Consider the following 24,637-nt stretch of genomic DNA (forward strand, 5'->3'; position numbering starts at 1 on the left):
TGATTTAATTACTTTTTTTTTTTTTTGCCATTGTTATGCCTAACAATGGTTGATGTGCTTGGCCCCTTAATTGCTGCTTGCAGCTATATTTATTATTATTATTATTATTATTATTATTAGACTTGTCTGTTAAAATAAAAATAAGTATCCTGATATTAAAGTTTTAGCATAAAGTGTAGCTAGAGGTGTTTAAATTATATCAGGTGTAATTTCACATTTGTCGTAAGTCTTTGTGCTTACGATGCTCTTTGCGCTGTACGAGTACTCTAGAGCACTTGTAAATCTACAAGCATTTTCAAGTACTACTTAAGTTACGATGCTTTTGGGAAATGAGCCGCGAAACTAAGATGAATCATAAGATGGATTCTATGATCTACTTAGGCTTACGATGCTTTTGGGAAACGAGGCCCATATAATAAATAAAGTGTGCACCTTCTTGCATATACTAAAGTTTTTTAAGTGTTTTAAAACTGCCTTAACCTGTGTGATTATAAAATAATAATAATAATAATAATTAAACAGTCTTGGTAGAACCAGTCATTAAATTAAAATATGCATTGTGCTACATGGCCATGACACTCCTTTTGCAGCTTAATATGCAGAGACAACTATAAGCAAACCATTTGTATGTTGATTTCTGAAAATGTAAACATTGTGGCTCTGTGGCGCTTTCAAAATGTTGTTCTGTTTGAGCATCCAACCCGCCCGACACAGCAACCTTTTTTTTTTTTTTTTTTGAGCAATGGCGGGAGGTGTTTTAGAAATCTGTTTGTGAGCAATATTTTGACAATTTCATTTGGTGATGCTAGTGTCGCAGAATGGACACTTTTCACCTTTAAATATTTATTTAGAACTTGAATGTAAAATGGACATCAACAAACGAGACAGCCCACAGAGCTTGGTTTTGATCTCACTAATCCCACAACTCGATCGTCTACATTGATCTAAAAAAGGGCAGATTTGTATTGATGGATTAGTCATTATATCCCAGTGGAAATATTAATTATATCCAGAACATTTATTTTTGTATTATGTGCATCAGGGCTAAAGGTGGAATTGTCCATATATTGACTTTGTGGTAAATTAAGATGAATGGCTAAGACAGAGAGTATCACTGCTCTCGATGAGTAAAACATCCCAATACTTAATGATTTACTGGCTCTAATGAGATGCCAACAAAACGACTTTTTTAACTACACTGGCAATTTTTCTTCCCCTAAGGCTAAAATACCTAATATATTTTTTTTCTCACATGTAAAATTCGAAAGATAATTGTTCATTTGGATTTTAGCTGAAGATCATTAGTTCAGAATGAACATCGAAGTGAATTCTATTGTGCTGTGTATTGGATAGCCGTAATAAGAATATGCTCTGTTCCGCTCACTGCTCATCACAATAGATCAGGTTTTCATGCTGTGAATGCACACCTAATGGATTGGAGACTGAAATAAGGCCAGTCTGAGCTCCCTGGGCATTTCCCTTTCCCAGCATGACCAGTCTGAATCAGGTTCATTTGAGAAAACCTAAGACATTTGTATGTATCTCCTCCATTCTAATGAGGGGGCCCTTAAGAAACAGATGGCGCATAAGTGGAGACAATCTCTCACTGACATCAGTGTATTTTAAACAAACAATACAAGTTGAGTGTACAGTGTGTGGTTCTCCCTCTGCAGATTATATATAGTCCACATTGTTTCATATGTAATACTGGAATTTCCTCCTTCTTTTAAAAATGGAGACAGCTTTTTGTGGCCCCCAAGGAAGAGTGGAATATGAATGTAAGGAGGGGAATTTACAGCTGGCTCTGACTCTTTGGTTTGTGGTGCCAGCAGTAATGTTGCTGACTGTTTTGCTTTGAGCCCCACTTGATGGTAACCCTCAGATGTGCATCCAATATGTGCACACTTTGTTTTTTTCCACACAAACTTTCTTGAGGATGCGCATGCAGAAGTGCACATTTTCATGTTATAAATATATTTATGTGCCTATCTCCATTTCATCTCTGATTCGGCATGTTTAAACAGAATAATTAAAGGAGTCATTATGCATTTTTTATCATTTTATTTACTTGTTAGTCAAGGTCTCTTCCTGAGTCACATTTTTCTAAAATAATGTTATTTATGAACAATACATTTAAAATATTAATGCTTATGTTCATATGCATGTCTGTTTGCGTTTCTGTGACAGCTGAAGGGTGTGCAACAGTGAACAAGGAGGAAATATAAACATTATTTTGAACAACAATTGCTGTGTAAGTGTTTTAGAAAGTAACTTAAAAGTATAGTAATAAGTAATTAGAAGTAATCAGTAATATAATTGCACATTATGAGAAGTAATTAGTCATTTTTAATGGATTACTGTTTTGAGTAACTTACCCAACACTGATTTTAGTCTTTGTCATCATAACTGCTCTTTAGTTTAGGAATAATTTTCTTTCTTTCTTTATTTTGTGTGGCATTTTCCTAGTACCCTCACCATGACGGGTAAAATTTCCATCCGCAGAACTGCCGCTCATTGGATGTTTTTTGTTTTTGGCACCATTCTGAGTAAACTCTAGAGATTGTTGTGTGTGAAAATCCCATGAGATCAGCAGTTACAGAAATACTCAAACCAGGCATCTGGCACCAACAATCATGCCACAGTCAAAATTACTGAGATCACATTTTTCCCCATTCTGTTGGTTGATGTGAACATTAACTGAATGTCCTGACCTGTATCTGAATGATTTTATGCATTGCATTGCTGCCACATGATTGGCTGATTAAATAATCACTTGAAAAAGTAGGTGTACAGGTGTTCCTAATAAAGTGCTCAGTGAGTATATATTTCTATTGTACATGAACTAAACAAAAGGTAAATTAGATTTTTCATGGTAAGAAACTAAAATATTAACCTGAAACTGCATTGTTTCTTGCAAGCTAAATGGAGGTTGACAGCTGTGTGTGGTTAGTCAGGCAGGAGAGCAGCCTGAGTTGGTACGTAATGACGGTAATTAGTAAGATGAGCAGTGACATGTTTAGCGGATGCTCTGCGGTAGGTGTACGAACACTTGAATGTGGAGTACAGTGAGATGCCCCCAGCTGTGACAGGAAGCTCTATCATCTAAATCGCTCTTGGCCCTATTGTACTATTTCATCCATTTCCAGTGAGTCAGCCAAATCTACTAATGCCATCCTATATACAAGTCCCCCACCTGCTTACACAATGCACCTCGTTATAACCTCATAATGTCAATCGAATGCATATGTAAGAACATTTCCCACGTGAAATTGAATTACTATTTTTTTGCAGTTTAAAAAAAAACTACTTACTGTCACAAGCATGTAGTCATCAAGGATAAGGATTGGAAATAGTGATGGAGCTGACTTTGGTTGTACATATGTGCTCACATGATAAATTGGCCAAAAGAATTGTGCTGAACCATGACAAACTGAAGCGTAATTGTTATTCTGTGCAACATCTGTTACGTGCTCTGCTGAGTGTAGTAATATGTGATGGAGTAACCAGGCGCTTCGGTCCTAAAGCAACCCACACAGGTGCACGTCCCACATCAGGAGCCATGCAAAACAGATCAGTTGCAGACCAGCACAGCAGTGGCTACCTCTAGCTTAAAGCCCGTCTATCTACAGCTGGTTAAGTTAAGAACAACTTTCTCTCCAAGGAGAATTTGTTCTGAAGAGCAGGAGCCCAAATGTTTTATAGTAGTTGCTTGGTGGCAGAATACCAAATATAAGCACATTTGGTTTCTATGTAAAATCCATGGCCAATTTGTCTTCCCAGTCTGCCCCTGCAGGAGGGCCTTTAGCCCCGTTGTACCCTAAGGTGTCAAGGATTGGACATTATTATACCCACTCAGTGCCACTTTCCATGAATAGGAAAAGGCCTACAAAAAAAGGCATGTCACTCAAAAATTTAATAAATGGTAAGAAAAATAAAGGAATGTTGCAGGGTTTGTTTATATGGGGGAAATCATGCTGTAACAAGGTTGGGTGCAAAATATGGGACACGACTAAAAATTACGTTTTTGGAAATTCAGATTACTTATATTTTTTTTTTACTGCAATTAATTGAATATCTGTGGATCCCACTTAGAGGACAAGGAGGGAATTTTTTTTTTCATGGATCAGTTTTGCGTTCCCTCGCAATTAATTTATGGTTTTACATGGTTTACTACAGTAACCATATTTTAACCTAAATATTCGTAGTAAATATATGGTATTAAGACAGGAAAAAAAAAACTATGGAAATAAAATTTTTTATTTTGAGTTTAGTATGGGTTTACTACAAATACCATGGTAAAAAAATAGTAACCACAAGATTAATCATGGTTAGTCCATGGTTTCCACCAAAAAAAATGTACTTTTCAAATGGGAACTTTTCATAGTTACAATAATATTACTATAGTAACCAGGGTTTCGGCCAAAAACAAAAATCAAAACACAAAAAATGGTTAGCCTACAACAATCATGGTTATTACAATATTACTATAGTAAAACCATGGTTTCTGCCAAAAAAACACAGTTACCACAATCACGGTTACTATGGTATTAGTGTAGTAAAACTATAGTTTTGGCAAGTTGTTTAGGACATCTACTTTAGGACACAATTTTTTTTTCCAACAATTGTTTACAGACAGATTGTTTCACTTTTAATTGACTATATCACAACTCCAGTGGATCAGAAGTTTGCATACACTAAGTTAACTGTGCCTTTAAGCAGCTTGGAAAATTCCAGAAAATGATGTCAAGCCTTTAGACAATTAGCCAATTAGCTTCTAATATGAGGTGTACTGAATTGGAGGTGTACCTGTGGATGTATTTTAAGCCTAACTTCAAACTCAGTGCCTCTTTGCTTGACATCATGGGAAAGTCAAAAGAAATCAGCCAAGACCTCAGAAAAAATAAATAAATTGTGGATGTCCACTAGTCTGGTTCATCCTTGGGAGCAATTCCCAAATGCCCGAAGGTACCATGTTCATCTGTACAAACAATAGTACGCAAGTATAAAGACCATGGGACCACGCAGCCATCATACCTCTCGGGAAGGAGACGCATTCTATCTCCTAGAAATTAACGTAGTTTGGTGCGAAAAGTGCAAATCAATCCGAGAACAACAGCAAAGGACCTTGTGAAGATGCTGGAGGAAACAGATAGACAAGTATCTACATCCACAGTAAAACAAGTCCTATAACGACATAACCTGAAAGGCTGCTCAGTAAGGAAGAAGCCACTGCTCCAAAACCACTATAAAAAAGCTAGACTACAGTTTGCAAGTGCACATGGGGACAAAGATCATACTTTTTGGAGAAATGTCCTCTGGTCTGATGAAACAAAAATTGAACTGTTTGGCCATATTGTCCATTGTTATGTTTGGAGGAAAAAGGGTGAGGCTTGCAAGCCGAAGAACACCATCCCAACCGTGAGGCATGGGGGTGGCAGCATCATGTTGTGGGGGTGCTTTGCTGCAGGAGGGACTGGTACCCTTCACAAAATAGATGGCATCATGAGGAAGGAAAATTATGTGGATATATTGTGGCAAAATGGCTTAAGGAAAACAAAGTCAAGGTATTGTAGTGGCCATCACAAAGCTCTGACCTCAATCTGAAAGAAAATGTGTGGGCAGAACTGAAAAAGCATGTGCGAGCAAGGAGGCCTACAAACCTGACTCAGATACACCAGTTCTGTCTGGAGGAATGGGCCAAAATTCCAACTTATTGTGAGAAGGTTGTGGAAGGCTATCCAAAAGGTTTCACCCAAGTTAAACAAGTTAAAGGCAATGCTACCAAATAGTAACATATTGTATGTAAAAAATCTGAAATAAATCATTCTCTCTACTATTATTCTGACATTTTACATTCTTAAAATATAGTAGTGATCCTAACTGACCTAAGACAGGGAATGTTTTCTACAATTAAATGTCAGGAATTGTGAAAAACTGAGTTTAAATGCATTCGGCTAAGGTGTATGTAAACTTGACTTCAACTATATACTGTATTAAAGCCATGGTTTTACTACAGTAACCATAATTAAACTATGGTATTTGTGTAGTAAACCATAGTTACCACAATTTTTATTATAATAGTTTTCGTTTTCCTGTATTATCACTATGGTTTCACAACAAATATGATGGTTAAAATATGGTTGCTGTAGTAAAACCATGGTAAATGTATTGCAAGGGACCGCAAAACTATTGTGAAGGAACACAAAACTCATTGGGAGGGCATGCAAAACAATTTCAGAAAAAAATTCCCGCTTTGTCCTCTTAAGAGGGTTAGTAAATATCAATTCATTATCATGTAAAAACGATTGCATTTTTGTATGATTTTGTTGGATAGAATAAAGGTCAAGCTCTCTGAGGTGGGGCAGACCAAAATCCCAGTTTAATTTATAATAGATAATAGTTTATCTAACAAAACTAATAGTTGTAACAATAAAAAAAAAAAAAAAGAAAAGCCATTTTATTTGTCTTTAATTCTTTAAAAAAAAAGTCATGAGACACTCAAGTGACCCATATTCATGGGATGTGCCTTGTATTACCTCAGAGTGGTTTTGAGCGAGGGACTGTTCAAGTTGGTCGCTCCATCGAAGTGTCCTTTCAGAGCAGTTCCCATTCTGATCCATTGTTGTTGTCAATTAAGCATTGATCTTTCTTTTCACTCATCAGAAATCAAAGCAATTCCAGGAAGTGGCTCATCTGCTCTAATAGTTAGTTTTATGACTAGCAATTTTATCACACTGCAATTTTCTGTTTCATTCTCTTGAACAATTTGAGTGAAAACTGGCCTTTGAAAGAGCCCAGTCAATGCAGCTTGGTGATGTTAGGAATAACCGTGCACATTAATCTGTAAATCATTGCAATCATGTAATCCACTCACTGTTAATTACTCTCTGTTTTCACTGGAAAGGGGATTTATGGGAAGAGTCATTAGCCATTATCATTGATAATGGCTGAGAATGATTGGTCAGTTTTAGCAAGTGTGTTTGTTTGATTTTATTCACATACTAAACAAATGTGTGTACCATAAACGCACGTTGCATTTGCCAAATGAATTAATGTAGTGCTGGTTGAAGCAATGGATGTTTACTTAGTTTACTTGTATTTCCTGATATTTAAATGCTTATCAGGTATTAATCTTAATAACACTTGCAATCTATTTTAGAAAATTTACATTTTTAATGGATTATATTCAGTTTTTTCATAGACCCAGTAAATGTATAAAATAGTTATTGGATGAAAGTTTGACATGAAAGCCTTTACCTGGAGAGATGCCCTGATATATCAGCAATGAATTGGTAGTTCTAAATGAAATGCAAATTAAAGGGATAGTGCATTTGCAATTATATAAGAGCTAAAAGTTCCCCCCCCCAAAAAAAATTCTGAGTTGCACATACAACCCCAATTCCAAAAAAGTTGGGACAGTATGAAAAATCCTAATAAAAACAAAAAAGGGTGATTTGGGCCACCCCTGAAATCTCATTGGCCACTCTGTGGCCACCCCAGAACTGATTGGTAGTTCATCATGTTCATCAACACAAGAACGAAGAACCAATAGAAACACCTGTCAATCAGAGATGACATCTCAGGTCATTTGTTGATTTAGAGCCACACTGACCCAGGGTCAGTTTTATATTTCTGACCATTATAGTAGTGGTGGGACTGAAGCTGTGTGAGCTGATCTTTGATCAGTGGGGGGAGGGGCAGGCCGCAGGTGGCCAGGCAGGTGCCGCAGGTCGCGGGCAGTGGGCGCCAGATCTGAAGTATAACGGTCGGTCAGAACCACGAAGCTGACAATGAGTTGACGACGTCGATTTGTGGTCAAAAAGAAAGCTGTTATTTGAGAGGTATGTTAATCTAATCTAACGTTTAATTTATCCCGAATTTCCATGTGAATGTGAAAACATTTTTTCATTATTAACAGTAGCTAGGTTAAAGAGTAAGCTAGACCCTACACCACATTCAACATGTTATCTTTATATTGACATGAAATATGAAATGCCATGTTTTCTGATTTAATGATGGAGGTGTGTAAAGAGTTATACAGATGTATATGTTCAATAGCTAAAGTTATATATATGGCTAACCTGTGTGTGAAATGGAAGGGTTTGTGCTGTGACTGTACTTTAAATCTTTACGAGTTATTTATGAGCTCTTTATGTGTATTATTGGTCAGTCAGACCAATAAAATCTTCAAAGTTTTTATACCTTATTTGACATTTTAAATATGCAGAGGCAGGGCAAATTGCACTTAAATGCCGCAAATGATTTGACTAACTATTTTATTTGGTAATATTCAAAGTAATTGAAGCTATCAGATAAACAAATAAACCTGAGTAGATACTGTAAATAGAGTTTTGTTTTTTTACTGTATTCAGAGCTCAATCTGCAATTTTGGGGTTTCCAGACAGACACCTATAAGCCCTCGTAGCCAATTTCACACACTGATTTGTACCCAATTTAACAATATTTCTGCTGGACAGTGCAGTTATAGCTAATAAATGAATGAATAATTGATTGAATGATTGACTGAATTGCGCCTCAATCAGTTATCACCTGTACTTGTATCTTTTTATGATTATACACTATACCTGATGTTATACACAGATTAATTCTCTACAATGAGAATAGCTCTTAAAAATGTGTAACTGACTTTTCCTAAACAATTACTGATTTAAAAATGGATGTTATGTTAAAATAACCAGAGATTCCCAGAAACTGTAATAGGTTGAAATAGAACAGGAACAGAAAACTGTCAAATGTCAAAACAAAAGTCTGATATTGAATGAATGCTAACATGAGTTTAAGAATTCATTTATTCTACATGTGTAGAGGTTGAAGCAAAGCAATGCGATATTTACACATTTTGATCATGTACCATTCATAAAGGTTCTCCCGGTATCGCCACCCCACACTAGGTCTGTGCCCCATCTTGGCCACCCCAGTAAAAATTTCCTGGATACGCCACTGTTTATATATGTACAGTAATTTCAAATCAGATGATTGCAACACGCTCCAAAAAGTTGGGACAGTCGAGTGTTTACCACTATGAAACATCATTTCTTCAAATAACACTTAAGCATTTAGGCATTGAAGACACAAGTTTGTTAAGTTTAAATAGTGGAATTTTCCCACATTCATCCATTATGCAGGTCTTCAGCTGCACAATTGTACGGGGTCTTCATTGCCATATTGTGTACTTCATAATGCACCACACGTTCTCAATTGGAGATGGTCAAGACTGCAGGCAGGCTAATCTAGCACCCGCACTCTCTGCTTATTCGGCCAGTATGTGGTTTGGAGTTGTCCTGCTGAAAATACTGGGATGTCCCTGGAAAAGACGGTACTGGATGGCAGTATATGTTTCTCTAAAATTTGTACATATCTGTCTGCATTAATGGTGCCCTCACAGATGTGCGAGTTACGCATGCCATGGGCATGGACACACCCCTGGCCCATACAGACACTGGCTTTTGGACCTGACGCTGATAACAGCTTGGATGGTCCATTTCCTCTTTGGCCCGGAGAATACTACGGCTGTGTTTTTCAAAAACTATTTGAAATGTGGACTCATCGGACCAAAAAACACAGTTACACTGTTCTACTTTACATCTAAGATGAGACTGAGCCCAGAGAAGTCGGCAGCGCTTCTGAACAGTGTTGATGTAGGGCTTCTGCTTTGCATTGTAAAGTCTTAACTTGCACCTGTGGATGCAGCGGCGAGTGGTGTTGACTAAGGTTTACTAAAGTTATCCCAAGCCCATGTTCATGATATCCATTACAAACGAATTATGTTTTTTAAGACAGTGACGTCTGAGGGATCAGAGATCACGCACATTCAGAAGTAGTTTTCGTCCTGCCCTTTACGCACCGAGATTTGACCATATTCCTTGAATCTTTTAACTATATTGTGCACTTTAGAGGGTGAAATACCCCAAATCCTTCCAATTTGTCTTTGAGGAACATTGTTCTCAAAGTGCTGGATTATTTGCTGAAGCATCTGTTGGCAAATTGAAAAGTCTCGAATGATCCTTGCTCTTGAAGGACTAGCCTGTTTTTGGTGGCTCCTTATATACTATGACACGATTGACTCACCTGTTTAACATCTGTTTCACATTGCCATGTTATTTTAATCGTCAAATTGTTATTTGTCTTAAATTGCCCCTGTCTAAACTTATTTTGGAGTGTGTTGTAATTTCAAATCATCTGATTTGAAAGTACTGTACATAAAAAAAATAAAAAATAAAAATAAAATAAATAAAAACATATTACATTCACAAGGTAAAACATCATATAATGTTTAGTTGTAGTGCTTTCAATATAGCAAAGGGTGAATATAATTTACAAATCACTCCTTTTTGTTTACATTAAACAAACATTAAAAAGAGCCTACATTAAAAGAGCTGTTATTTCAGAGGCTTTTCAGAGTGGCATTCTCTCTGTGTGTCTGTATGTGCTTCTTTGTATTTCAAGGCCAAGTGATGTGAAATATTATTCTGAGGTCATTCCTAACAGAAGGGGAATCCCTGAGATTTTCTGGGGAGGAAAATCTATATAGATGTGAACATTATGCTTTCTGTTCGCCACCCTAAAAATTTTTTTTTTTTTTTTTTTTTTTTTTTTTTAAACAAGCAGTTGGGCTACAAATACACACACTCACACACAGACAAGATGAAGCCTTTAGAAGCCTTTATTTTTTGTCACATAATATAAATTTTGAGCATATACAGTGAAATTCTTTTATTTATTTTTTTTGCATATCCCAGCTAAGCTGAGGTCAGAGCACAGGGTTAGCAATGAAACGGCACCCCTGGAGCAGATAGGTTCAAGGGCCTTGCTCAAGGGCCCAACAGTGGCATCTTGGTGGTGCTGGGGCTTGAGCCCCTGACCTTCTGGTCAGTAACACAGAGCCTTAACTGCTGAGACACCACTGCCCCAAACATGCAGTCTCTAGTGACTGGGGGATTTCATGCCCATCTTAGATGTTTGCTACATGCAGAGGGAATCAGGGAAGGCAGACGACTCACATTTAGGCATGCAGGCATGAGACCCGATAGTAAATGGAGCTCATAATGGCCAGAACATGTTTGTAAGTGCATTGAATGAGAAAGCCCATTAGTTATTAATAGTATTTTAAAGGCCTGGAGAGAAAGATCAGGTGGGCTTGGTAAACCTTGCCTATTGTACACCACGAACAGTGGTACATGTTGGGGATTAATTAAAAATTACGAAAGGGTACAAGTTTGTGCAGTATTACAGTAAGGTAAATACTACACATAGGTTATGCTTAGAATACCATACTACTCTTACTATTGCTAGAATATATAGTATGTACAGTATACTGTGCATATTATGCAAAGTTTTTGTATGCATAGAATACACGGATGACCTACTATTTTTGCCAAAATGTGTAGTACAGAGTTTCAACTTGACCTCCCATATGTAATGAGGAACCAGACATAATATCAGAAATGATTTTTAAAGAGATAGTTAATGTAGTAAAATCATCATTTACTCAGCCTCATGTTGTTCCAAACCTGTAGAATGAGATGTTAGGCAGAATGTTAGGGCACTGAAAGCATCATGGTTACTTTTGTAACCTCCGTTCCCTGATGGAGAGAACGAGACATTGTGTCAATGTAGTGACACTAGGGGTCACTCTTGGGAGCCCGAAACACCTCTGATCTTTTCAAAAAAGGCCAATGAGAATATGGCAAGTGGAATTTGCATGCCACTTCTCCGGACATACTGGTATAAAAGGAGCTGGTATGCAACCACTCATTCAGATTTTGTGCTGAGGAGCCGAGACAAGGTCCTGGCACTTTCAGCGGGTGGTTCAGCATTGTGGCAAGAGGGACACAACGTCTCATTCCCTCCATCCGGGAACGGAGGTTACGAATATAACCATGACGTTCCTTATCTGTCACTCACTCGACGTTGTGTCGATGTAGTGACACTAGGGGTCCCTATACAAAACGCCACAACTAGCTGAACTGTGTTACGTGGACTAGCGGTGCGAGACGGGAAGACCTTTGTGTGCCTCATAGCCAGCGCATCAGGCTGTCACGTAACCTCCCCCAACGCTGCTATGAGCGTCGAACGGTCCTTCAGGAACAAGTCGACTGCCCAACAAATAGGGATAGGCTAGCCCAGCCGAGGCCTTTTTTCCCTCTTTTTTCTCCCCAAAAAGAGTGGAATTTTGTTAACGGACTGGGATCCGCGAGTGAACGCAGTAAAAGGTGCCTCCCACGATCTAGTCAGCTCCTCATGCACTTCCGGGAAGAAAGGAACCGGAGCCCAGGAACCAATCGTCGAGCCGTGAGGGTTCAGGGGAGAGCGGAGGGTTCCACTCTAGCCCGACACTCGCGGCCACCGGGAAAGCATGTCCGTCATTTCCATGTTGGCCTGAGACTGGGCGACCGTTCCCGAAGGAGAACGGACAAGCCCGCTCTCCGATGCTGCGCTCGATAACTCATCATCTTCCGGGGCGCCGGACGAGATGTCGAACCCGCCCTGAGACGAGCCGGCGATCTCGCCCGAGAGCCCGATCGGGGCAAGCGAGCATGCTGGGGAATGGGAGGTCTGTGGGGGGATACCCGGCAGAGGTGGTCCCATTGAGGTCCCCAAATCGCCCCCAGTGCTAACCAGCACGGCCTCATACCCGTAGGTAGAAGGACCGAGGCGGGGAGCCACTGGGGTGGCTTGCTTTCTAACGAATGCAAGCCGTGACCGCAACGTTGCCATGGTCATGTTCTCACAATGAGGACATGATCCATCCACGAACTATGTCTCCATGTGAGCAGCGCCCAGACATGTAAGACAGCGATCGTGGCCATCAGAAGCAGAGAGATAGCGACCGCAACCAGGAATAACACACAAACGGAAAGGCATCTTTAAAAAGACGTTCCGTGTGTGCCGCTCTTTTATGAATGGAAAATATACTCTTTTCAAAATATACTCTTTTTTTTTGCTCTGCTGAAGCGCCCAGGGGCGTTCTTTGCACTGCACAGGCACAGAGGGGGAGAGGCCGCTGAAATGCGCCATCAAATCCAGCAGTCTTTAGCGAGGTGAGTTCTTTTAAGAGGAATGTATTCAGTGCACTGAATGCAACCGCTCGGCTCCGAAGAGAAAATCTGAAGGAGTGGTTGCATACCAGCTCCTTTTATACCCGTATGTCCGAGGGAGTGGCATGCAAATTCCACTCGCCAATTCTCATTGGCCTTTTTTCAAAAGATCAGAGGTGTTTCGGGCTCCCAAGTGTGACCCCTAGTGTCACTACATCGACACAACTTCGAGTGAGTGACAGATAGGGAACTTCAGTCACCATTCACTTTCATTGAATGTCAAAAAAGAGCAGTGTTAACATTCTTCAAAATATCTCCTCTTGTGTTCCACTGAAGAAAGAAAATCACATGGGTTTGAAATGTCATGAGGGTAAGTAAATGATGATAGAATTTGCATTTTCATCAGGCTGGACGACATTTGCTGTGTTAAACATGCAACCTGATGATGTTATGACGGGTCGTTTGCTATATTCGGAAAAGTATTCTACTATACAACTCAGACAACAGAAATAGTAAGAGTATTATGGTACAGTGCTATTTCACACTTAACCTTTGAAACATGTATCGTGTAATAATGCCTACTGTTTCACACAATGTTTCAATACTATTTAAAAAAAATAAATAGCAGGCAGTATACAGTATTGCACAGTAAGTAGTATCGTATATGTTTTTGTCCATTTTGGACATAGTGTTTTCAATTTGACAAATGTATTTATTTATTTATTTATTTTATTTTTTTTTATACCACAGAACATAAAATTAAATGGCTTCTCTAATATCATTTTGAGCTAAAATCCACACTTTAATGTTGTTTAGTCTAAATCCAGATTAATCAGACACGCTCAGACAGGTATGTAGCACTATCGCTGTCAGTGGTTATCCTTCCTTTTCTAGCTTTTACCCAAAATTACTAGAGTTTGTTTTGTTTTTTTTAGCTGCTGGAGAGGTGGGTTGGGGTCATAGGTTCGCCTTTTTTTAGCTCTAGAAGGGGATTTTGAGGTTTCTGGATACATCCCCCTCTTTTACTTCCCACCAGGCTCAAAGATGCTGAGAAAAGATTAAAGACAGCATTCAGATGAAAGTGTGCACTGAAGGTAATAGAATGTCCACTCTATGCACTAGAGGGTTTACTTTGAAACAGGTATTGGTGCTCTAGTTTAGGAATGAAAGGGAGAGTGGTTTTCATCTTACTTGTTGTTAAAGGAATAGTTCACCCAAAAATGAAAATTCCCTCATCATTTACTCACCCTCATGCCATCCTAGATTTGTATGACTTTCTTTCTTCTGCTGAACATAAACAAAGATTTTTAGAAGTGAATACAATGCAAGTGAATAGGTACCAACATTTTGAAGTTCCAAAAAGCACACAAAGGCAGCATAAAAATAATCCTTACGACTCCACTGGTTAAAACCATATCCTCAAAAGAGATATGCTAGGTGTGGGTGAGAAACAGATCAATATTTAAGTCCTTTTTTATTATAAATCTCCACTTTCACATTCTTCTTCTTTTGTTTTTGGCAATTCATGTTCTTTGTGCATATCGCCACCAGGGAGGAAAATTTATAGTAAACAAGGACATAAATAATGATCTGTTTCTCACCCACACCTATCAGATCACTTCAGAAGACATGGATTTCACCACTGGAGTGTTATGGATTTGATTTTACATATATTAATTCTGAGCAGTAATCTGCTATAAAATTATAAAAACAATGATTAAAAAGGAAATAAATAAATAAGGTGGGGGGCCCAAAGTTTTATTCAGTCAGGGAGCACAGAATTCCTTGCTACTGCCCTGTATACAGCATCATACTTCATCATGTTCATAGTAACCACAGCTGTCAGACTCCAAAAAAACATGAAATACCATTGTATGGCAAGAGCTGTGAACTGTAACAATTCTTCACAAATTTATATGTTTTGTGTTCCACTGAAAAAATTCCACTGAATCCAGTGAAATCTACTAAAAAAGGGGTTTGAAAAGCATAAGGGTGAGTAAATAATGACAGAATTTTAATTTTTGGTTAACTATTCCTTTAGGCTCACTTACCGCTTAGTGTCAGTTGGAAAGAATCTTTTTCAATGATGTCATCCACTCCTGTCCCTTTGATCTGGGCATTCCTCATCTTTGAGATTTAGGCAAGGGGTTGGATTTATCACGGCAAACAGCTTTGAAGTAACAGAATCCCAAACAAACAAAAGGAGGGTTTGATCGCGATTCGCAGGTGTCTCCGAGAATGATGAACTGGCTCTTCTGTAAAAAAAAAAAATAAAAAAAATAAATGGCTTCTCTGCTCGTGACTTAGTTCAAGATCACTTTTATTCCCCCTCTGCCCTTTTATGATTCCACAAATTATTAATTTTAACCACAATGTTTTATTTTGTTTGTCTTGCATTCTCTTTCTCTTGCAGGTTTGAAAATGCATGCCAGTTTGATTTGTGCTGAAAGCCCCCACCAGTAATAGCCCATAGGATAAGCCATATAAGTGAGTGCAGCTGGATGTATTTACAGTCTTGCTGACTTTCGCCTGCCTTTATCTGTCTTGCTTTGTGTGGCACTTGCTCATTGGCTGCATGTCTTAGATCTCTATTGATCTGCTATGTTGCATCTCTGTGGGCAAGCCTTTATTAACAGAATCCATAAAACAGACACTAGGCATTCCCACAGTGTATACTTTATATATCTTGGATCTCTTTTCATATCATTCATAATTCATGTGCACCCTCTAACCATAACCTCAATGAAACATGAAAATGATATTGATTTTGGATCCTCATAATAGATTAACATGTTTGCTAATTCAGTGTATAAGTGTGCTCAATTTCATGCACCTAAAATAAAATAACAGGCATTGTTAATCACACTTGACGGATAGTAATTATGGTCATTTATTTTTGGTGTTGTCATATTTCACTGGTAGACATCTTGACAGCGTGTGCATTGAGTTTATTGTGAGGATATTTTTTATGAGAGACAAAAGAGTAGGGCTGGGAGCCACAATATTGTATTGTTATCTGGGTTCTTGGTGTTTATGTTCAAAACTGCGAGATATTGCAGTCTTTTACTCACTTGTTTCTCATTCATCTTCATTGCACTTCGGCAGGCTACTATGTGGAATAAGTGCTAAACTTCCTGCTTTAATGCATCGTAGAAAAATATAAAAAATATAAAAATAAATAACAATAAATCATTGTGAGGAAATATCATATTTTGGTTCTAGTGTTTTTATCATTACGCGAAAACCCACTGAAGTTTAGCTGTATGGAGGATCTGTAAAAAAATTCTTACCAAGGAAACAAGTTATAGACTAATACTCTAAGCTTGTTTTGAGTTTGCATTTGGTGTGAATGGAAATAATTGAGTGTTCGTTGACTTAATGTTGCACTATGTTTTGTATTCTCACATACTTGACCTTAGTGTTGCTTAATCTCTTTTGGCATATGCCCCGTCTGGCGGTCTGAAGAAGTTGTACTCAGAACCGTCATATCCGGCCGGAGATAGGAGGCAGGGGCGAGGAGCCTACCCCCGTGCAGGACGGGACTCAACTGGTGGTGGTTGGGTGGTGGAGGTTGCCGTGTTGTGATACTTTGAAATTACGATTCCCCCCTTCCCAAAAAGAGAGAGTCAGTTTGGTCTGCATCTGAAAAATACATGTATTTGAGAAGGTAGCAGATAACATTATGCACTTTTTTCTTCTGTACTGCACTTCAGAAAAGTTCAGGGTTCAGCAAAAGCATTTTTCTTTTCTTTCTTCCGAAAGGAAGAAAATAAATTTGACAGCAGACCCCTCTGATTTTTGTATTTCTGTGTGTGTGCATGAGAGAGAGAATTGAAAGAGTGAGTATGAGTGTGTAATAAAAGTTCACCTGTCAGTGATTTGAGGTAGAGGGAAATCTTTGACAGCTTGAGAAAGTTCCTTCATTTTCATCAGTGGTGGGAGAGCACGCTGTCACTTGGAAATACACAGGCTAAAACAGGTATCCATCAGAGAGGGAAAGAGAGAAGTTTTTGTAATATATGGCAGATTTTTGGTTCTTGTTTCATGATACATGACAAAAGAAGTGCAGTTTATGAGATCAAATGCTATATTGCTAACCTGCAGCATGCAATGCTGAAACTCATAAAAGGCCTGCAACAAGCATGATTATTAGAAATTCAGTTTTCTGGCTTAATCTAAAGACTTACTGGGTGTCAAATATAGTGCCTGAGGACAGACTAAACTGTTTATCTTTTATATTGAATGACTGTCACGTGAATTCAGATTGGAATCTAAGTATAAATGTAACAAATATACTAAACAAAAACAATACTTATTTTTGGTAACATACAGTGTTTAAATATTTATATATTTAAGTACCATTTATTCAAACAAAACTCAGTTCAGAATGTTCTGATTTAAGTCTAATAAACCTTAAAGTGATAGTTCATCCAAAAATTATTCTCTCATCATTTACTCACCCTAATGCCATCCCAGATGTATATGACTTTCTCTCTTCTGCTGAACACAAATGAAGATTTTTAGAAAATATTTCCAGAAAATGGCCAGAACTTTGAAGCTGCAAAAAGCATATAAAGGCAGAATATAAGTAAGCCATACGACTCCAGTGGTTAATCTGTATCTTCTGAAGCAATATGATAGGTGTGGGTAGGTTTGTTTTTACCATAAATTCTCCTCCATGCCCAGTAGGTTAAGTATGCAAATTGCCAAAAACAAAAGAAGAAATATTGATAAATATTGATCTGTTTCCTACCCACACTTATCATATTGTTTCTGAAGATATGGATTTATCCACTGGAGCCGTAGGGATTACTTTTATGCTGCCTTTATGACCTTTTGGAGCTTCAAAATTTTGGTAACCCTTCACTTCCATTGTGAGGACCAGCAGAGCATAAATATTCTTCTAAAAATCTTTGTTTGTGTTCTGCAGAAGAAAGAAAGTCATACACATCTGGGATGGCATGAGGGTGAGTAAATGATGAGAATTTTTGGGTAAACTATCCCTTAAATTACTAAGAATACATTAGCAGTTTTCACTTCATTTTAAGTTGAAGATGATGAAACATGATAATAGTAAATTATGATTCAATGATGAACTGCTCTGACTTATTCAATGAGTGATGGACTGATTCATACCAAGACTGATTTTAAAGTCTTTTTGACTTATTCATTAAAAATAACCAGCTCATTAATAATTTGTTGGACCATTCTGGTCTCACTGTACGTTTATTGAAGAATGTAGTTGTTTTTTTTTTTTTTTTTTCTTTGTTTTTTTTTCTCCCAAGGTTGCAGTTTCTTTTAGTCGGCTAAAAATAAAACCGTCTTCCTCTAGGGCAGTGTAAACAGAGAGCTCATAAAAAACTGCAAAATGATTTAAACTATCCAGCTCCTCAAAAAAGAATGGAAATTAAGATATTGTCCTCTCTGCATACTGGGCAAATATCAATATGGATTTACAAATCTCCCTGAAGCAAGGTCCAAAGCTAATTAAAGCCATAGAGTATGAAAACAAATCTTGTGAATATTGGAGTGCGTAAACAGAGGTCAGTGCTGCTGTATCAAACAAAGGGAGTTAATTAGGTTAGAACTGTTTCTCCTAATAATTCACACGATTTTTTTCTTTTTCTTTTGAACTCATTTGCTCTGTTCCTTGTTAGCTGCCTATGTAGACAGCATTTTAAGGTACATTAAAGATGCAAAGTGTGTTCCAAAAGGTTGGCAAAAAGTATAGATATAAAGCCCTATATTTGACCCATTATTTGTGTGTGCTATGTATTTTTATGTATTGGAGTATCACACAGTTAGCTTAGCAAAATGCTAATGCCAAACCCTATTGAAATCAATTTGAGTGTCCCATGCTCCTGGAGCACTAAGTTTCAACAGCGGTGAAACACTTTACTAAGATGTTTTACATTTATACGAGCAGACAGAGAAGTAAGTTTAAAGTAAATTTGAAACAGCAGAAATAGAAATAAACCTTGTGTAAAATTGTCATGTGAACATTTAGCTTTATGTTAAGCTAAAATACTGTTTCTAGCCATTTTACAGAAAGTAAAATGAAAATCCATGTTAGATCCATGTTAGATCATATTTTTTCCCCCTAGTAAGACATTTGATAATAGGGAAAAAATATTATTCTTGATGAGAATTTTTGTATTGTTTTTCTGTACAAAATATTTAAAGAAAAAATTTGCTTTATCTTGTTTTAGAAACAACACTGCATAAGATTTTTAGGCTTCTTTCAGAGAATGTATTTTTAACTTAATGTACTGGTGAAAAAAAATCTACCAGTGTTGAAGGAATCGAAAGTATTTAGATCATGTCACTGACATTGAGTAATCTAATAGTATACGTTACAAATTACATTTTACAGTATGTATTCTGTAATCTGTAGTGCAATACATTTTAAAAGTAACTCTCCCAACTCTGGTTGCTGACTATATAAACTATTCCAAATCAGTCACTTATGAAGTTCTATGATGGTTAGGATGCTGCCTGTGTAGGCAGCGAGGCATCTTACTAGGTTTTGGAACAGAGCTATCGAATGTCTTTGTATATGAGGAACTGACAGTATTTCTTTTAGTTAGTGCAGTTAGATTCATAAATAGTCTAACTTTGTATGAACCTAATATAAAATTTTCCTGAAGCCATCGAGTTTCAAGAACACCTTGTGTTCAAATCGTAGTATCCATTGCAGTGGTTAAGCGTAAAATAATGGCTCTTCAAATCCACCATTCAAATCAAACCATGTCTCATTCACTCTAGCTTCTGTATCTTTTATTAATCACTTACCAAGCAATATAGTTATTCAGAACATAGCCTACTCAGTAAATGAGACATAAACTGTGGCTTAATAATCAGCACCATGGACAGCTTCTTTTATCTGCACAGATACTCACATGCTCTCTCTCTCTCTCATTTTGTCTTACATTAAAGTAGGTTTTACTGAGATAATAAGCCAATGCAAACTCATTATTACATTGCATTGAAGTGGAGTTTACTGAAATAAACATAATATCTGCCAACAAAAGGATAAATGGTGTAAATGTCTTCAAAAATAAGGATCATGTTTACCGAGATGTTTGATGACATAAGCTCTTAAATACTAGATGGCAGGACTTTATACTGTATGCATGCCCAAAAGAAGGAAAAATCATGAATGAGATCTCAATTATCTTAATTGTTTCTCCTGAGATAGTTTTGCACTGAGCTGAAAACAAATGCTGTAGACTCCTGCTTTGAATTTTTCTCCTGAAAAGAAAAAAAAAAATTGCCCAGAGTTATCTCTCCTGTCTCCTCTAGAGTTTTAGAAGAGATCTAAGCAATGTCACAAACTGTGCTCAGTCATGGCAATGAAAACTGTACAATCAAGAGCCTCTAACATTTCTAGTCAAATTTTCTGTGCTATGCTATCCACATTAATTACATAGCTCGATACTCTTAATTAATGTCAACAATTTTCTCATTTGTCTCTATTTTTATTTTCTAAGCATTCTTTTTTTTTTTACTTACTCCTATTGGAGAGACAGTAACTCCTTTGTCTATAACAAACATTTATTCCAAGTGTTACTCTCCTCACATCATTATTGTTTTCTCAAGTTCCAAAATATGTCCCTAGCTAGGGGGAAATTGTTGTACTTACCTGTGTAAATTCACCACACACTGCTCACACATTTTTATTTTTATTTTTTCACATTTTGGCTCATCTGCAAAGCCGAGAGTTACAACATAGCACTTTATATAGGAATTCTGACCATTGAACTCAGGGTTTGTTCTGTGACCTTTTTTCCACAGTGCTGGCATACATTTACCCTTCCTGTCGCTGTCATATAAGCTACCTCAATCTCTATTTTAGAATGACATATGTTGTGTTATTCTACTGTAAATGCACTTATGTGCACTTATTCTTCTTTGGATCAAATCCAAAGGCCTACATTAGGCACAATCCTATTCTGATTGATATCTAAATGAATCCAGGGTATGAGGTTTATATACGTTTATAGAGAGCAAAAGGCCACGGATGAAGCCTTTTATGTATTTGTAGAACTGGAAAACATATGGTGTGGAACGCTTGAAGGGGTCATGATGTGCTATTTTTATAATTGTATTGTCTTCCCTGAGGTCCACTGATAATGTTATGAAAGTTTTTTTGCACCAAAACAGTCACAATTTAGTAATATATGATCATTTTTCACCCTGTTTTTGGCCTAAGTGCCTCCTTAAAACTTCAGTGTAAACGCCCACTGTTCTGATTGGCTAACATTATGCAGCCCCTAAAATTTAGCAAACTCAATCAGAAGAACATTATAAAACAAAATTGCAGGATTACACATAAAACATATCCAACACATTGCATCTGAATATATTAAACTGTTCATCTCAAGCACAACTGTTAACACAAGGAATCAAACAGTCATGACATTTGAAATATCAAACCAAATCAAATCACTTTATTGTCACACAACCATATACACAAGTGCAACAGTGGGTGAAAGTCTTGGGCGCAGTTCCGAGCAACATAGCAGTCATGACAGTGATGAGACATATACCAATTTACAATAAACATCAGATTTACACAACACAATTTACATATCTAATATACACATAATTACACAACACAATATACAGTAATAATATACAATGTACAGTATACAATACACGCAATATAGAATACACATACAATATAGAATACACAGTATACAATAAAAATAGTATATATAAAATATACATTATGTTGTATTGTGCTGTATTGACATTCAGGCTGTTGGTTGATAGTCAGTTGCCAGTATTGTTTAGAGAGAATATAATTTATGACAGTCCAGTGTAAGGTATTATATTATAAGATTAATAAACTGCAGTGCTGATGTATATTGATTGTGAGAGATCAAGAGTTCAAAAGTCTGATTGCTTGGGGGAAGAAGCTGTCATGGAGTCGGCTGGTGCGGGTCCTGATGCTGCAATACTGCCTGCCTGATGGTAGCAGTGAGAGCAGCCCGTGGCTCGGGTGGCTGGAGTCTCTGATGATCCTCCAAGATTTTTTCACACACCGCCTGGTATATATGTCCTGGAGGGAGGGAAGCTCACCTCCGATGATGTGTCTGGCAGTTCACACCACCATTTGCAGGGCTTTGCGGTTGAGGGTGGTGCTGTTGCCGTACCAGGCAGTGATGCAGTCAGTCAGGATGCTCTCTGTAGTGCTGGTGTAGAACCGTGTGAGGATGTGGTGGTTCATTCCAAACTTTCTCAGCCGTCTCAGGAAGAAGATGCACTGGTGAGCCTTCTTCACAATGGCCTCAGTGTGGACGGACCATTTGAGTTCCTCTGTGATGTGGACACCGAGGAACTTGAAGCTGCTGACTCTCTCCACTGGTGCTCCATTGATGGTGATGGGGCTGTGTTCTCTGTCCACCACAAGCTCCTTGGTCTTACTGACGTTGAGGGAGAGGATGTGCTCCTGACACCAGCGTGTCAGAGTCTGTAGGCTGTTTCATCATTGTCAGTGATCAGACCTACCACCGTTGTATCATCAGTAAACATAAGGATGGCATTGGAGCTATGTGTTGCCACACAGTCATGCGTGTACAGGGATTACAGGAGTGGGCTGAGAACACAGCCCTGTGGGGCTCCAGTGTTGAGGGTCAGTGATGAGGAGATGCTGCTGCCCATTCTAACAACCTGGCGTCTGCTTGACAGGAAGTCCAGGGTCCAGCTGCACAGCGAGCCGTTTAAGCCCAGAGCCCAGAGTTTCACATCAAGCTTGGAGGGAACTATGGTGTTGAATGCTGAGCTGTATACTACAAACAGTATTCTCACATATGTGTTCCTGTTTTCCAGATGGGAGAGAGCAGTGTGTAGTGTAGATGCAATGGCATCATCAGTGGAGCGGTTGTTGCGGTATGCAAACTGCAATGAGGGAGGCAGAACAGAGCAGATGTAATCTCTGATTAACCTCTCAAACCATTTGCTGATGATGGGGGTCAGAACAACAGGATGCCAGTCATTTAAGCAAGTGATTTTGGATTGCTTTGGTACAGGCACAATGGTGGATGTTTTAAAGCATGTGGGGACCACAGACAAGGAGAGGGAATGGTTGAAAATGTCCGTAAAAACACCAGCCATTTGATTCGCGCACGCTCTGATGACGCGGCCCGGAATGCCGTCTGGACCCGCAGCTTTACAGATATTCACCCATCGGAAGGATCGGGTTACATCTGCTACAGAGACGGAGAGTGAACTAACCTCTGTAGCTTCGGCCGCGGGAGCTCTCTCCACGAGGGCGTGTTATTTCCATCGAAACAAGCATAAAAAGTATTTAGCTCATCTGGGAGAGAGGCAGCGGTGTTCACGGCAACGGCAAATATACATGAATGAAATGGTTTACTTATGTGTTTGAAGTGTTTTTAACTGCCCCCTCCTTCAAAAGCAGTTCCTTTGCAAAGCTTGAATCGTATGTTGTCTGCTCACAAGCAATCCATGCTGACGTGAGCCAAAAAAAAATGCACACACATAGTCCAAAGAATGGTGAAATTATGCACATACATACTGAAGGTGCACTGAGGCTCACATTGGTGGAAACACACCGAAACGGTCGAAGACGTCCATCGTCTATTGTCAAAGACGTCCTATGTTTACATACACCAACAATTAAAAATAGCGCAGATGGGCGAAAGAACGCATCCATGACGTATTTGTGCTCAAAGCAACATAGGCAGCAGCAAAATGAAAGAGAATTGCTTCTTCCTTTCAGAGTTTTAACTCGTCTTTTAAAAGCAGCACGAGATATGTATCAAGTGGTCAAAGATTTCTGTCTAGTGCATTAATGTATTTAAAAATAATCTAAAATAGTCCAGATGGGTCCCATTAGGTGTTATGTTAGGAATAGTTAGCCATGGAAGGCCTGCTCTCTTGACTTGAATTGCGCACCAGTGGGCATCAAGGGTGTAATGTAGCATGTTGTGGAATGTGTAAATACAAATGAGCAATGTTTCATGACGTCACAAACAGACAGATTTCAAAACGAGATGTTTCAGAAGGGTGGCAACTATAAATGCTCTTTTTAGACTGAGGAGGAAGTTTTGAATTCTGAAATTTACAGTATGTTTTTATAGTACCGTTACCTCTTATATGTCTAAATATCAAGGAAAATTTGATTCTCCATTTCATGACCCCTTTAATATAGGATTTGTGTAGAGACTGTCAGATGACAGGTGACAATGCCTTCACTAACAACTGCCTGCAACCCTGAATTCTGTCATGGCTGTCCCGACTTCATTCATGAAAGATAGATGACTTGATTTGCTGTCATCCTAAATATTGTGATTGTGGGACTCAGTATATTTGCGCAGTGAGAAAGTACTTTGCATATAATCTCTCCATATGGTAGCCGGGATCCATAATCCATCATAAATGTGTAATCCTACCATGTTTTCTTCAATATAGACACATAATCAAGGAGTTCTCGGTGGACTTTTGGATCACATGCTTTTTCATGCATGCAAATAGCCAATATCCTGTCGCTGGTGTACTAATATACAATATTTGCATAATGATGGCCGGTCCACTTTTATCAGTTCATCTTA

The 24,637-nt window shown here is 38.2% G+C and overlaps 1 protein-coding gene across 3 annotated transcripts in view; it reads left to right on the forward strand.

The window, feature by feature from the left end:
• LOC127456399 (alpha-1,3-mannosyl-glycoprotein 4-beta-N-acetylglucosaminyltransferase C-like) overlaps positions 1-24,637 on the forward strand; it is a 228,290-nt gene that overhangs the window by 54,670 nt on the left and 148,983 nt on the right. Inside the window, exon 2 of one of the 3 annotated variants that reach the window (XM_051724867.1) lies at positions 15,472-15,545. The exons of 1 other annotated variant lie outside the window; for it this stretch is intronic. The gene's annotated coding sequence lies outside the window, so the exon portion shown is untranslated. Of the gene's footprint in view, positions 1-15,471; positions 15,546-24,637 lie in introns of those variants that run through there. One more of the 3 variants, XM_051724869.1, reaches the window with a different exon arrangement.

Source organism: Myxocyprinus asiaticus, chromosome 18, assembly GCF_019703515.2.
Source record: "Myxocyprinus asiaticus isolate MX2 ecotype Aquarium Trade chromosome 18, UBuf_Myxa_2, whole genome shotgun sequence".
NCBI classification, from domain to species: Eukaryota; Metazoa; Chordata; class Actinopteri; order Cypriniformes; family Catostomidae; genus Myxocyprinus; species Myxocyprinus asiaticus.